This window comes from Odocoileus virginianus, chromosome X (genome assembly GCF_023699985.2).
Source record: "Odocoileus virginianus isolate 20LAN1187 ecotype Illinois chromosome X, Ovbor_1.2, whole genome shotgun sequence".
Classification (NCBI taxonomy): Eukaryota; Metazoa; Chordata; class Mammalia; order Artiodactyla; family Cervidae; genus Odocoileus; species Odocoileus virginianus.
In genome coordinates this window covers 39678778-39695176 of record NC_069708.1, presented here as the reverse complement: position 1 = coordinate 39695176, position 16399 = coordinate 39678778, and the positions used below count along the sequence as shown (strand labels likewise).

General features: G+C 35.7%; 1 non-coding gene across 1 annotated transcript; it reads left to right on the top strand.

The window, feature by feature from the left end:
* Nucleotides 1-933: 933 nt before the first annotated feature.
* On the top strand, nt 934-1040 carry LOC139033240 (U6 spliceosomal RNA). Its single transcript, XR_011485861.1, has one exon. It is a non-coding gene; the product is annotated as a U6 spliceosomal RNA (small nuclear RNA).
* The last annotated feature ends 15359 nt before the right edge of the window (nt 1041-16399 follow it).

The window sequence follows — 16399 nt, the reverse complement described above, 5'->3', positions numbered from 1 at the left end:
GGATGTCATGGAGATGGTCAGGGAAGGGGAAGCATGGCTTGCTGCAGTCCATGTGGTTATGAAACTGAAATTTTTAAATGGATATGCTCAAATTGCAAATAGAACACATATAAGTGCAATAAAACATTTTCATAAGTGCAATGAAAATGTCAATTTACCACTATACTCCATTCCCAAGTATAGTGCCTTGTGTATAAATTGTTGTTGTTTAGTCACTCAGTTGTGTCTGACTCTTTGTGACCCCCATGGACTACAGCAGAACAGACTTCCCTGTTCTTCACCATTTCCTGGAGTTTGGTCAAACTCATGTCCATTGAGCCAATGATACAATCCAACCATCTCACCCTCTGTCATCCCCTTCTCCACCTGCCTTCAAATCTTTCCCAGCCTCAGGGTCTTTTCCAATGAGTAAACTCTTTGCATCAGGTGGCCAAAGTAATGGAGCTTCAGATTCAGCATCAGTCCTTCCAGTGAATATTCAGGACTGATTTCCTTTAGGATTGACTGATTTGATCTCCTTGCAGTCCAAGTGACCCTCAAGAGTCTTCTCCAGCGCTAGAGCTTGAGGTATCAATTCTTCAGCACTCAGCTTTTTTTATTGTCCAGCTCTCACATCCATATATGACTATTAAAAAAACCATAGTTTTAACTGTATGGACCTTTGCAGGCAAAGAAATGTCTCTGCTTTTTAATATGCTGCCTAGGTTGGTCATAGCTTTTCTTCCAAGGAGCAAGGATCTTTTAATTTCGTGGCTGCAGTCTCTGTACACAGTGATTTTTGAGCCCAAGAAAATAATGTCTGTCACTGTTTCCACTGTTTCCCCATCTGTTTGCCATGAAGTGATGGGAACAGATGCCATGATCTTAGCTTTTGAATGTCGAGTTTAAAGCCAGCTTTTTCACTCTCCTCTTTCACCTTCATCAAGAGGCTCTTTGCTCACTTCAGCAGCACATATACTAAAACTGGAATGATACAGAGAAAATTAGCATGGCCTCTGTGCAATGATGAAATGCAAATTCATCAAGTGTTCCATATTTTTTTCAAGAGGGAGCAGACATATATACCTATGGCTGATTCATGTTGAGGTTTTTTAATTCCTCTTCACTTTCTACCTTAAAGGTGGTGTCATTTGCATATCTGAGGTTGTTGACATTTCTCCCCGCAATCTTGATTCCAGCCTGTGCTTCATCCAGTCTGGTATTTCATATGATGTATTCTGCATATAAGTTAAATAAGCAGGGAGACAATATATAGCCTTGACGTACTCCTTTCCCAATTTTGAGCCAGCCCATTTTTCCATGTCTAACTACTGCTTCTTGATTTGCATACAGGTTTTGCAGGAGGCAGGCAAGGTGATCTGGTATTCCCGTCTGTTTAAGAATTTTCATTTGTTGTGATCTACACAGTCAAAGACTTTAGCATAGTCAATGAAGTAGAAGTAGATATTTTTCTGGTATTCTCTAGCTTTTTCTATGATCCGATGGATGTTGGCAATTTGATTTCTGGTTCCTCTGCCTTTTTTTTTTTTTTTTTTTTTAGTTGCCAACTTGTACATCTGGAAGTTCTGGAGTCATGTACTGTTGAAGCTTAGCTTGGATAATTTTGAGCATTACTTTGTTAGCATGTGAAATAAATTCAATTGTGTGGTAGTTTGAACATTCTTTGGTATTGCTCTTATTTGGGATTAGAATGAAAACTGATATTTTCCAAAACTATGGTCACTGCTAAGTTTTCCAAATTTGCTTGCATATTGAGTGCAGCACTTTCACAGCATCATCTTTTAGGATTTGAATAACTCAACTGGAATTCCATAACCTCCACTAACCTTGTTCATAGTGATGCTTCCTAAGGCATCACTACTTTCTAAGGCCCACTAGTATATAAGTATTCAACAAATATTTAGAGAAAAAAAGACTAAAGGTAAGAAGGAAGGAAGTAAAGAAAGAAGAAAAATTCAGAATATTTTTGTTTTCAGATTGGTCAGATACCTCATATAATAATAATAATGATGGTATTGATAATGCTATGTTTTTTCAGATGAACTTTAATAATGTATAGCATAACTAATCTTCTGAATTTTGGTGATGCGCAATAAATGATTTATATCTCTTTTACACTTGACCTCAAAAAACGTTGTGACTCAGGGGCACTGATCCACTACACAGCTGAAAATCATGTAAAACTTTAGTTATTCCTCCTTATCCAAAGTTCTGCATCAATGAATTCAACTGAACTTGGATTAGTAGTGCTATGCTTTAATGAAAAAATGTTATAAATCAACCCTCATAATTCAAACTTCTGTTGTTCAAATCAACCATACTTGGTATATAAGAAATATAATTTGTTACTTATATTGTAACCATAACCACTACCATTCTACAACTACAAACATAATATTATGCATAGGTACAGATATACATGTTCATTTGCATATCTATAGGCAAACCAACTCTTTTCCTCTTCTTTATGAGTATCTATATTGTCTGTATAAGAATATATGTACATACATGTTAATGACATGTGTCTTCACCAAATAATTGATGCCTTAGCTATAGTTTTTCACTTTCATGACTATATCCTAAAATATTTAGCAGTGACTGTTTTTCAAAACATTGCTTGATTCACACATTCAGTCTGGCATTAATCCACTTACATACATTTGAGAACTGCCAATTTAAAATCATAGTATAGTACTTTAGTAGCCCACCAGGCTCCTCTGTTCATGGGGTCACAAAGAGTTGGACACAACTTAGCCACTGAACAAAAATTTAAAATCATAGTAACACTTTTATATATATTGTTATATTCCATACAGTCAAAACAGACCATATATAATAATCAGAAACTGTACTCTTGTTAGCTGCCATACATCTTCTATATTGATTCTCAACTAAAATTTCCTTTAGTAACTATTTTAGATAACTTGTAAATCCAGTAAGCCTGTCCTGATGATGATGCTGATGATGACTTTTAGCCATTTAGTTAAAGGAAACTAACATCAAATAGATGCTTGTGGCTTTTAATCTGTACATAACTGGAGCCATTGTAATTTTCAAAATGGAATAATTTAATACTGGAAAAAAGTAACGTGCTCTGTCATCAGTTTTTCACTGGAGATTGTTATCCTGTGAAGAAACTCCTATTTAAAAAACATTCAATAAATCAAAATGCATTCAGTAGCAATCCATTATTACCACTTGTCATTAGGTATTGTGAGACAGGCCATGTTATAAATGAATATTTTAAACATTAAATTGTATAATAGGTAATTCTGTGCAGATGGCTGTTGGAGTAATGCTTTTATGGCATGAAAGTTGCTGCAGTGCCTTAGGGCTTCTACAAATGATTTCTCTGGACTGCAGTCACAGATACACATTTTGCTCCTTTCTGTATTCATCACTGAGGGCTCCCTCAGATATAGGATACATTCAACATGAAAAAAATTTCCACTGAGAAACATTACTATTATGGAGTTCTTTGGTATCCTTGAAATGGAAATATTATTTATCACTTAGAGATATTTTCTGGCAGCTTGATTCACATGACAGTTACACAAAGGCAATGTTTGGGTTTTTTTTAATTAATTTTAATATCACACTTAGGAATCAATGGTTACTTGCTGATAATCCTAATTTGCTCATATTGAATGTATGAAAAAATTCAGCAAAAAAAAATATTACTGTCATTTGCCAGTAGCTTGATGCTTGAAATTCTTGGAATGGTAAATTAGAAATCAACATTGTACTCACCAAGCTAATATCTGTGCAGTTTAGAGAAACATAAAGCAAGGTTTGAAGGAAAGTCTCAAAGATTCCAGCCTGCTAGGCTCCTCTGTCCATGGAATTCTCCAGGCAAGAATACAGGAGTGGGTAGCCATTCCCTTCTCCAGGAGATCTTTCTGACACAGGGATGGAACTCTGGTCTCCTGCCTTGTGGGCAGATTCTCTACCGTCTGAGCTACCAGGGAAGCCCACTAAAATTACAATTGTGGCAAGTTAAAGAAAAATCAGGCAGGTGGCTCCTGAAGTTCTTTATGAAATGTCTACCATTAAACTTTACTTTTATTCCTTATATTATACTGTTGTAAATTCACATAGAGTTGAGTTGTAAGAGAAAACAGTACTACTCCTTCAGTCAACACTGAGGAAACTGTGCCCTCACTGTTCCCTGTGCACCCTACACTGATAAACTTATGCCCAAAGGCTTCATGCTAACAGGTCATGGAATGTTAACGATATTGATGAGTCTGAACTGACATTCTAGGTGTGTTAAAAAGTTGGCTGCACTGTGACCGAACATCAGATGCCATTCTATCAACATTTTCTTTAACCACTAAAGCATAGCAGGATCATAGCTTGGAATTCTGAAGGATGGTTTATTCTCTCTATTTAATTTACTGTGGAATTCTAAGAGCTAGTCTCAACAAGAAAAGAAAAATAAAGACTTTTATTGGTCATCTTGCACTATGGTATTAAAAAAAAAAATATTGGCCTAAGTCAGAAACCTTTTTAAAACTCCAGTATTCCCTAAGACAAGAATGGCTAGACACATTTGATAGAAAATATCCCCTCCCCAATATTTTCCTTTTTTTTGGCCACTCTGCATGGCATGTGTGATATTAATTCCTTGACCAGGGATTGAACTCACCCCGTGCATTAGAAGCATGGAGTCTTAACCAATACCAACAGGGAAGTTCCAATAGTTTCCTTTTAATATAACTTCATTTCCTTAGACTGGGAAGGACAACTTTCTTTCAGTCTCACCATCAATATCCAGCAAAATTGTTCCCTAATTTTGGCTGCAACTGAGAACTCTGACTTTAGCTAAATCTAGTATGTAAAAGAATAATTATTTTTATAAATTCTAGAAAAATCTGTTTTTAACAGGAGACACAATTGCAGTTTGCTGTGTATTTGTAGCAGTGGATATCAGCTTCAGCTGAAATGCACATAATGATGGTTAAAACAATGATTCCTTCAAAGTAATACAGCACACATTAAAAGAATGTGTACTGTATGCCAGGTGTTGTGCTAAGAACTCAAGAAAAGAATTAGCTCATTTATTCAGAATACTTCCTTTGAGTGTGCTGAGAGCTATGGGAAATATAGAGGGGAATGTAGAATATAAATGATCTCTAGTATAGTGAGGAGAGGAATACACATAGTCAGTATAGTGTCACCTGCTAATCAGGACAATAAAGCTACCATTTATTGAGTGTTAGACACTTTTCAAATTATTTAAATAATTTTAAGCTTTATACCAATCTTGTGGGTACTGAAATCTATATTTCAAACAAGGAAATTAAAACTCAGAATGAGTAAATATTGTGTCTAATGACACAGAGACAGAGTCAGATCTCAAACTTACTTGTCTGGTTCCAAAGCATATGTATATTAACAGGGAAAAGGGCAAAGAGCTATAAAGTCAATAAAAAATATGGACGTTGTGAAAAATTTACAGAGAGGAATATAATTGTGCTAAGTTTTATAGACCAGGTAGGAATTAACCTGATGGAGAAGAATTAACTGGCAAGGCTGACTTTTGTATTGAAAACTGTCAGCACACACAATAAAATTGAATGTTACAATCCATACTAATAATATATTCTTTTAATTTTTTAAAAATTTATTTATTTATTTTAATTGGAGGCTAATTACTTTACACTATTGTGGTGTTTATTTTTTCTGTACATTGACATGAATTACCAATGGATGATATTAAATAGCAAATAAAAACATCATGTCAGGATAAGAGAGTGGCCATGGAAGAAAGGAAAAACCTTTATATGTACATTTAATGGCACTTCTTCCCGGTTTTTTGAACAAGGTCATACATCCTAATTTTTCACTTGGCCTCACAAATTATGTAGCTGGCCCTAGGTACTAATCATTTTAGGCAGAAAGAATATGAGAGATATAAGGAAATGGAGGCATTAAATCTTATATCTTGCATAGATTGTGTGTGCATATTTGGTATGTGAGGGAATGTAGTAGGAATTAGGGTGGAAGAATTAAGACTGCCTTGAATGCCATCCTCAATTAAGGAAATTGTATTGAAAAATTAGTATTAATAACAACATGACTTAAATAAGGTCCAGGTAAAATCTCTCTAGTAGGTGGATTTATGATGGAATGAATAAGAAAGACTAGAAGCTGAAAGACCAGATATGCCCTGAAATTCTCTGAGTAGGAGAAAATAGAGATTTGAAGTAATACAGTGGCAATTTGAAAGAAAATGATTTTGAAAGATATTTTTGAGACAGAACTGATATGTAATGTTCAAATGGATATGTCCAGCAGACACTTAGATATATGAATCCAGGAATAGCTGTGTTCCATAAGGACTATCTGTTAGTCTTCATCTATGATCATGAATTATCTGTCTCTGATTTCTGGTCATTCACATTCTTCTGAAGTAGTTTCTAATTCCAGAAATAAGAAAATCAGCTTGAAACAATAAAATATTGTTCACAAACTCTCTGGACTTAAACCATAGAGTGGTATAAGTCCTTTAGACTGTGATCTAAAGTTTTACTCTTAGTATTAATAATGTTTAATCAGCTTGAGTATCCAACCCTGAGACTCATGTCACTCATGCCATAAATTTTAGTAAATGTTCTGAAAAGCATCAAGTATGTATAAAGAAGGACTATAGAGAAATAAAAGAAGTAATGTTCCTTTATAAACATGTTGGATAGTTAATATTAAAGGAAATGGTAAAGACAACTTACCAAATGCCTATACAAATGTCTGCTATGGTAATAGTCATTTAAGGTAAAACTGGTAATCCTCATCATTGAGGATAGAGGATAAAACACATATTTTCTCTTCCCACAGTTGCAAATGTCATAAGAAATAAGGAAGGGTGACTTAATCTGGGAAGATGTTTGAGCCTTGAATAATTGGAAGCTTTCAGGGACTTCAGAACCCTTCAAGCCCTATGGACTTTGGAGTGAATAACTTGTATTTGGGGTCATCTCTAATATTTGAGAAATAGTGGATCACAGAGAAGAGAAAACCAAAGGAAAAATAGAGATGAGAATATTGTAGTCTTATTTTATCCTTGAATAGGAAGATACTGAAAAGAGAAGGATTTTAAGGAACAGAGGTTGAGTTTTTTCTGGAAATAAATTTTATCTTTGCTCTAACACCTAGCTAATGGTGCTCATCCTTCAGGTTGCAAGTGATATGTCATTTTTTCCAGGAAGTCCTTCTTAAACTCCAGGTCTTAGAAGTATTCCCCCAGAAACCTTTATTCTTCACCCTCAGACCACACAAAATGTGTAATTATGTGTAAAAGTATTGTGAGGCTTCTGAAGACAATGGCCATTGTTGTCTTATCCATTACCACATCACAACATACACCAAAGAGCTCTGTAAGCATTTTTTGCATGAAAGAATGAATAGATGAATGGAAGAAATGAGTGAATAAATGGTGTGTTTTGGAGGAATCTTAGTCTTTGTGTAAATGGGCATATTGAACAGTTAAGAGACCCACATCAGAAGATTCTGAATGCAACAGATTTCAACCATCAAAAAGTAGGTAGGAGAGAATGGACATTATTAAATGCAGTCACAGAGACAGTAAAAATTAGAGTTGTCTACTCGATATAGAAGGAAAAGTAAAGAAAACTGAAATGCAGATTCCCCAGCAAGTTAGCCCGTAAAAAAAAAAAAAAAAAAAAAATTCACTCAGTTGTGTCCGACTCTTTGTGATCCCATGAACTGTAGCCTGCCAGGCTCCTCTGTCCATGGAATTCTCAAGTCCAGAATACTGGAGTGTGTAGCCATTCCCATCTCCAGGGGATTTTCCCAAACCAGGGATCAAACCCAGGTCTCCCACACTGCAGATGGATTTTTTACCATCTGAGCCACCAGGGAAGCCCAAGTTAGCCCATAAGAAAAAATAATTATGATCCTGAGTCATAGGAAAAAAAAAAGAAAATTAAGCCTTAGAAGATGTGGAAGTAGGACGTGTATATATGTGACTGTTTTTAACCTCAAATAGTCCTCCCCCCAGTATTTAGTGTTTAAAATAACTTTAGTAATCAAAACAGTATAGTATTGACCTAAAAAGAGACATATATTCCATATATCAATGGAATAGAATATAGAGCACAGAAATAAATATACATTTATAGGATCAACCAATTTATAACAGAAGAGAGAAGAGTATAAAATAAGGAAAGGATAGGTTCTTCAATATATGGTGTTGGGAAAACTGGAAAGCCAATACAAAGAATGAAACTTGACTGCTGTCTTACACAATACAAAAAAGGCAACTGAAAATTGATTAAAGATTTGATTCTAAGACTTTAAACCGCAGAATTCCTGGAAGAAGACATTTAGTGTAAGCTCCTTGGCACTGGTCTTGCCAATGATTTTTTGGATTTGACACCAACAGCAAAAATAAATAGGACTACATCAAGGTAAAAAGCTTCTGTATAGCAAATGAAATGGTAAAAAAATAAAGATAAAAAGCCACCTGTGCAATAGGGCTTCCTTGGTGCCTCAATGGTAAAGAATCTGCCTGCAGTGCAGAAGACTGCCTGCAATGCAGGAGTAGCAGGTTTGATCCCTGGGTTGGGAATGACCCTGGGGAAGAAAATGGCAACCCCTCCAGTATTCTTGCTTGGGAAATCCCATGGACAGAGGATCCCGGTGGGCTACAGTCCATGGGGTTGCAAGATCTGGACAAGACTTAGTGATTAAACCACCACCAAAACCTGTGGAATGGAAGAAAATATTTGCAAATCACATGTCTGATAAGGGATTGATATTCAAAATACATAAAGAACTCATGTAACTCAGCAAAAATTATTTTTATTAAAAAATGATCAGAGGAACTGAATAGACAGTTTTCCAAAGATATCCTAGTGGCTCATAAAATGATGCTCAACATCACTAAGCATCAGGGAAATGCAAATTAAAACCACAATAAGGTATCACCTCATACCTATTAGGATAGCTATTATAAAAAAGATAAGAAATGTATTGGAGAGGAGATGATTTAAAAAATGAACGCTTGTCCATTGTTGGTGAGAATGTTTCCAGTCATTATGGAAACCAGTATGGAGTGTCCTCAAAAAATAAAAATGATAGCTACCATATGATTCAGCAATTCCACTTCTGAGTATTTACGTGAGGGAAACAAAATCACTATCTTCAAAAGATACCTGCACCTCTATGTTCATTCCATTATTATTTACAGTAGACAAGACATAGAAACAACTTACTTCTTCATCAAAGAATGAATGGAAAAATAAAATGTGATGTAGTTCAGCCACAAAAAAAAAGAAGGAAACTCCGCCATTTGAGACAATTTGGATAGAACTTGATGGCAAGTGACCTTATATTAAGTGATAAAAGTCAGACAGAGAAAGACAAATACTGTACTATCTCATATGTGGAATCTAGAAAACTCAAACTGATAGTTACAGAGAATATTATTAGCAGTTGACATGATTGGGGGGGGGTGGAAAGTAGATGAAATATGGGTAGGTGGTGAAAATATAAAAACTTCCAGATATAAGATAAATAAGTTCTGGAGATGCAATGTACAGCTTAGTGACTAAAAAATAATTTTAGTTGTTGGGAGAATTTATTCCTGACTCCACCTTGTTGCCTGTCAAAATGGTATTACTATTAGGCAACCCTTGGTTTCCACCTGGAATGTGTTCAAAAGTTTCATTGGTGAGTAGGTTTTTCCAAATGAAAAATGTATTTTCCCTATCAGTCTTGTCATTTATAATGTCTATCTTCCTAAACAAACAAAAATAGCATTAAACCAATAGGCTATGTGAACTGTAAATAGAACCACAAGTCCTTTAAAACTCCTAGTTACTAACAATTTTGTCCATGGGGAAAAATTAGCTTCATATTGAGTTCTATATTAGACCTAAGGGATATAGCCATCAGTGCATATTTAGTCGGAGAAGGCAATGGCAATCCACTCCATTACTCTTGCCTGGAAAATCCCATGGATGGAGGAGCCCTGTAGGCTGCAGTTCATGGGGTCGCTAAGAGTCGGACATGACTGAGCAACTTCACTTTCTTTTCACTTTTATGCATTGGATAAGAAAATAGCAACCCACTCCAGTGTTCTTGCCTTGAGAAACCCAGGGACAGGGGAGTGTGGTGGGCTTCCATCTATGGGATCACACAGAGTCGGACACAACTGAAGCGACTTAGTAGCAGCGTCAGCATCGGCATATTTAGTAGCAGGATATGAAATTATTGATAGTGATGGAAGCAAGGGTTTCATTGGACTGGGAATGTTGTAGAGGCCCTGACTTTAGGGTTAGCCTGAACATAGTGGTACAGGTGGTAGGGGATGGACAAGTCAGAGGAAGTCAGAACTTGTCTTCTCAGGTGGTAAAACAGTATACATCTAAAAGAAGCAAAACCCGTGAAACTTTGGATAGTAGGAAAGGAGATGACAGAAAGCTGGAGCCATTTTCACACATTATTATGCTATGTAGAATTAAAGAGTTACTAGTATTAGTAAAAGTGAAAGAATTAAATTGAGTCTTCAGTTGATGTTTATTTCAAATAAAACTCAGTTTATGGTTTATGATTTTATGGATTTTTGCAGAAGCTTAAATCCAAATATTAGATCTTGCCAAGAATATTTTCTTCACTTTGATTGACCCACAACATGCCTCAAATTTTCATAGTTGACTAGAATTTTAAACACTGGTGAAAACTGACAGTAAGTGTGAAATCCTTAATTACAATAAACACTGTTTAAAATTAGAAATATGTAGAGGAAATATGAAAGTTATTTTATGGCTTGTTACTCTCTCTTCCTGTATCATTTCCATTTAAATCATTCTACAGTGCTTTCAGATTAATCTCTCAAATGGGTTCCTATTATATGCTTATTGCCTACTCATTCACTGTGGTCTGTGATTTAGTCCCATATTAATTGATGGAACCCAGGTCTCCTGCATTGCAGGTAGATTCTTTATAGTCTGAGCCACCAGACTATATTAACTATCAAACCTTATCTCCCACGAATTCTGTGTTTCCTTTTAGTGGATTCCTCAGTGTTTCATGACGGAGAAGGCAATGGCAACCCACTTCAGTACTCTTGCCTGGAAAATCCCATGGATGGAGGAGCCTGGTAGGCTGCAGTCTACGGGGTTGCAAAGAGTCGGACATGACTGAGCGACTTCACTTTCACTTTTCACTTTCATGCATTGGAGAAGGAAATGGCAACCCACTCCACTATTCTTGCCTGGAGAATCCCAGGGACGGGAAGCCTGGTGGGCTGCTATCTATGGGGTCACACAGAGTCGGACACGACTGAAGCAACTTAGCAGCAGCAGCAATGTTTCATGAACAGTATCTACCACTCCAATTTCTTACTCTTTGGTTCAGCTGATGTTAATCTCTTATCTTCAACCTCCCCCTTCAGTTCTACTTGTTCTTTAGTGCTCTATTCAAGTTTTACAAAGACTGTCCATTATTCTTGCATACAACATGTTCTTTCTCCTTTAGCCTTTGAACCATGCCTATGGACATTTAACTATAGCTTTTATAGTGCTTTCTAATTATTTATAATGTAAACCCTGTTATTTCAACTCATAATTTTTTAACATAAAAATTATTTTCAATGTTAAACATTGAATTCTACCTAAATACTTTTAAAATTTCCATTCTCCACTTTGGCTAATTAAGACAGATTTTTTTCTTTGGCTTGTTCATGTCGCTTTGGAATTTCAAAATCTTCACAACCTGCTAATCTCAGATGGCATGGCAATCCAAGAGTCAAGCTCTAACACCTTTTTAAACATAAATTGTATCCAAAGTGTTTTGAGTTTAACCTGTTTTACTAAAAAAATAATAATAATAATAATAAAGTCATCCAAAAGTGAAGAAATACCCTCCCTCATCAAAATACAATGAATTCAGACATAGTCTGAAAAGTTAATTAGTTCAAGTCAATTGGATTTGTGTTTATTGTAGTGCATACTGGTCAGCAGAGGTCTCTGATTAAAATAAGTGATGGAAGTTGTTGATAGGTCATTTCCAAAAATTTTAATAAATATGCCTCCTATCCCAGGCAGCCTTATCATTGTTAAATCAGTACATTTGCCTTCCTGGAATTTCTGTCTCCTGTACTTCTAATGTATCAAGGTTTAAAGCAGAGTCCCAGGTCTGTTTTCTCAGTTCTGCTATCATTTTGTTTAAAACTATAAATGCTAGAGAAGTATTGCAGTACACCTAGATAATGTATAAAAATATGAAATCTTATATGACTAGTGTGGGGCCAAGAAAGGGAACTTTTGTTTAAACATTTAAAGAGCCAAGATTCAGAATTATCATAGCGATTTAGGCATTTTATATTTGAAATGACTACCACTCTTCCCAGTGATAGTCAACTACCTTTATATATGACCTTGCTTTTATATTTCATGATTTAGTTGCTCATCAACTTCAAGGAAGATAATTTTTTTTTTAAATTTCCAAAGTTGATTTCAATAATTCATTGATAAAAGAAGACATGCTTTGTGTGTATATACTGTGTGTGTGTGCACATGCGTACACATGAATGCAAAGAGGAATGAAACTATGTTGAATCATTTTCTATTAACTGTAATAACTGATGGATTGTTATTGTTTTAAATAAGAACCCACTAGCTATGTGTGTAATTGAGAGTGTTTTTTCTTCACCAAATCCAAGTTCAAGTGGCAAAATTTTGGTTCAGTATCACCTTTGACCTTTCTAATATTGAGAGCTGTCTAACAAATAATAGTTCCGTGGTATTTGTTCAAATAGCAATTGTGTGTTTATCTTTGAGAAGTCAGACAGTTGATAACTTTCAAAGATACTCCCACTCATTCCCTAATCTAACATCCTAAGTTATTGTTGCAATGCTATACACACAGACACTTTTCCCTATGTAAGAAGGCACAATGTTGGTATTGGTGGAGGGGACCTTCATGGCCAGATCCCTTGGGGTTCATTTATATATGTTTTAGCTAGTTGGGCAGAGTGACAACAATTGGACCCCCTAAAAGGTTAGTTGCTTTGAAGGGTATGGGAGGACACTTATACCAAGTTTGCAATTATACATGAAGGTACTGTGAGTATGTGTGGAGGTTATAACAGTTGTGTTCTCCCATCATTACTTCACAAGCAGTGAACTTGAGGTTGCTGCTGCTGCTGCTAAGTCACTTCAGTCGTGTCTGACTTTGTGCGACCCCATAGATGGCAGCCCACCAGACTCCACCACCCCTGGGATTCTCCAGGCAAGAACACTGGAGTGGGGTGCCATTTCCTTCTCCAATGCATGAAAGTGAAAAGTGAAAGTGAAGTTGCTCAGTCATGTCCGACTCTTTGCAACCCTGTAGACTGCAGCCTACCAGGCTCCTCCATCCATGGGATTTTCCAGGCAAGAGTACTGAAGTGGGTTGCCATTGCCTTCTCAGGAACTTAAGGTTAGAGTCCCTTAAATTTGTATAAGACTAATCTAGCTCCTTTAGACATAGTCTGAATATAACCTGTATGTTTTCCAAAGAGAGTGCAAGGAGAGTGATGTAACACTGATCCTCCCAACCCTAGCAGAAGGTATATACCTGAGAAAAAAATGACATACAGTGAAATCACTGCCCTGCAATGAAGGAATTCCTATCCTGTACCTGGCTTCTTTCCTTAAGGTTCTTATGTTGTAGAGGAAAAAATAAGTAGTGAGGAGGAGACTGTGGAAGGGTAGTTAAGGGTTTACCTTGAAATTGAAAGCAGTTTTATCCCAGGAAACATGGTGGTGGAGGGTGGGTTTTATTCTCTCCAGATGGACGAATTAAGTCGGTTTCATATAACCAGGAGATTCCTGTAGTTGCTCTGCTAGTTAAGTCTGGTTTTCTATGCAACCCTGAATCAAATCACCCCCATCAATGTTAAGCCAAGGTGGGTAACTTCTAAGTAAGCTTAACTATGGACAATATTGAGCACTTGGATCCCTGAGAGATGGGCAGTCAATGCCATAGATGTCCTCTGATCATGACATTAAGCTTTAAATAATGTGACCCTGAATATCATATGATTAACTATTTGGTACCCTGCTTATTCTGCTATGGTGAAGACAGGACATACTATCAGAGCAAACCTGTTTAATCAGCAAAAATCCTTAGGAATCTTTTCCTCTAGAGTAGAGGAAGAGCTTTAGCCTTTTTAGGACTCTTATTAAAATTCTATAAAAAAGGATGGTGATGAGGTGATAGTGAGAGGACATATTTGGGGAAGAAAGCAATCTGGTTCACAGACAGAAGACCTACAATCTTTGGCTGATAAGCTAGAAGTACTGTGAGATACAACACACCTTTTATAAGAAAGGATGAGGAGTGGAAGTGACACTGTACAGGAAAACGCTGAGGGTTCCTTGGTGAACCAGAATTTGGGTGAGTTCCAGGATTTTAGTGGACATGAGCTGAGGAGAAGGTAGAGACAGACTAAACTGTAGGGCCAGGGCTATGATTTTGGCTTATGAATAGGTTATTTTATTTTTAATTTTGCTTTGTTTTTTCATTAGCCTACAATCCTTATTATTTGAAGATACAAGGATACTTGGATTTTCTTTGGGTCTGAGTAGATATGTGTCCTTCATATTTCTGTTCTTCACTGAAAGTGAGAGAAGCTCTTCTGAAATAATAGATATTCAGAAAATATTTTCCAGCTCAATTCACCACATATTTCCTGCTTCCTAAATACAACCCTTCCTCCTGGAAGAAGGTTTACTAAGCACACACAGCCAGGAAAAGGAAATCTGGTGTGATTCAATAAGAACAATTTTAGACAAGAATATTGGCCAGTTTAAATAAGTTAAATGGAATAAGTTGATTTGTACTATGACTCTCCTTCAAAAATTGCAGTTGGCAACTTGAAAATAAACACTCATTTCAATTGACAAAGTCATAATGCTTTTATTTTACTGAAGTTTAGCAAGTACATTTTTAACAAAGAAGGTTTACTTTAACTTAATATATGGTAGAACAGAGAAACCATACATGTTTCTAGTCTCTAACACACTACTGCATATTTTTCCCTTAAAAGACAAAAAGCCAAGCTGAAGTGAGCATAGAAAAGCATCAAATATGGTCAAGTTACTTTAGACATTAATAGTTAGCTCCTATTAAACTGGTCAACCTAATGCAAAAACAAAGCTTACATCATTGTTTTTAAAATGCACACAAATTCTTTTTTATAAAAAATGTAATATAGATTGAATAACTCCTTCAGTAAACAAAGTTTTGCTGATAAAAACAATTAAAATAACTCTATGTTGAATAGTTTCAGAGATAAACTGGAATCACAAGCATCTTCATTTATGTAAAGCCAGTGAGGACATTTCCAGCCAAGTAAAACTGTTGTGCCATTGCTAAACAGTAATAGTTACCTCCTTTAAAAAAAGAAAACAAGTTAGTTTTTCTGAGGAAAAAACATAATACGTGCTTTAAAATACTAATTTCAATCTTCAGGAACTTAAATGATCTGATGTAGCAGACTTGATTTAATATTGGTAAAATTAAAATTTCTTAACATTTCTATATGCTAATGTGTTAGTTTTCAAAGATCCTTTGAGTTGCATGCTACAGCTTCTTGTTTTTCCACAGCACTGAAGACATCAAAGACTGAAAAGAATCTTCAAAAACTATTATGTCTATGGTTATCAACATTACTTTTCCTTTTGTACAGAATGCCATTTTGAGATCCTTGTACTTTACCGAAACAAGGAAAAGAGAATATCTGGTTATGATCTAAAGGTGATGACAGCTTTAAAGAAACATTTTGTTTCCTCTCCCCAGGTTAGACAAGACCATGTATACTGCATGAAAAGAGACAAATTGTGAATATCATTGAAACCATAGTGTTTAGTCAAACTGTTATCTAATTAAATATTGATGATCAAGAGAATCCATTCCATCCTAGAGTTAGAAAAATATTTCATGGTAAAAGTTATAGTTGGAAACAATTTTCAACAACAATTCCACCTCATTGTGTAACCTTCCTCTTTTCCATGACCATGGCTTATAGCCCCAATATCTATTCAGCTATCTCATAAAAATTGGCTTTTGATGACAAAAGAAGACGAAAAGAAAGTGTTGGGTGATCAGTACAAATTCATCACTCAGGCTTAAAAAACACTTAAATTCTATGTTTGCATCATCTTCACATACAAAGCAGAATACATTATCATTGTTGGACTGATATGTCTTATGTAAAATATTAATTCAATCTAGTCAAAGCTTAGAATTGTCAGGAGCATAATATACCCCTCTAATTTATAAACTCTTTAAAATATTTTCAAAGGTAAGGTAATAGAAGAATAAAGGATGTGGTTCTATCTTAGTCAGACTACCTGAAGGATCAGACTTCATTAGAAGGCAACCAAGC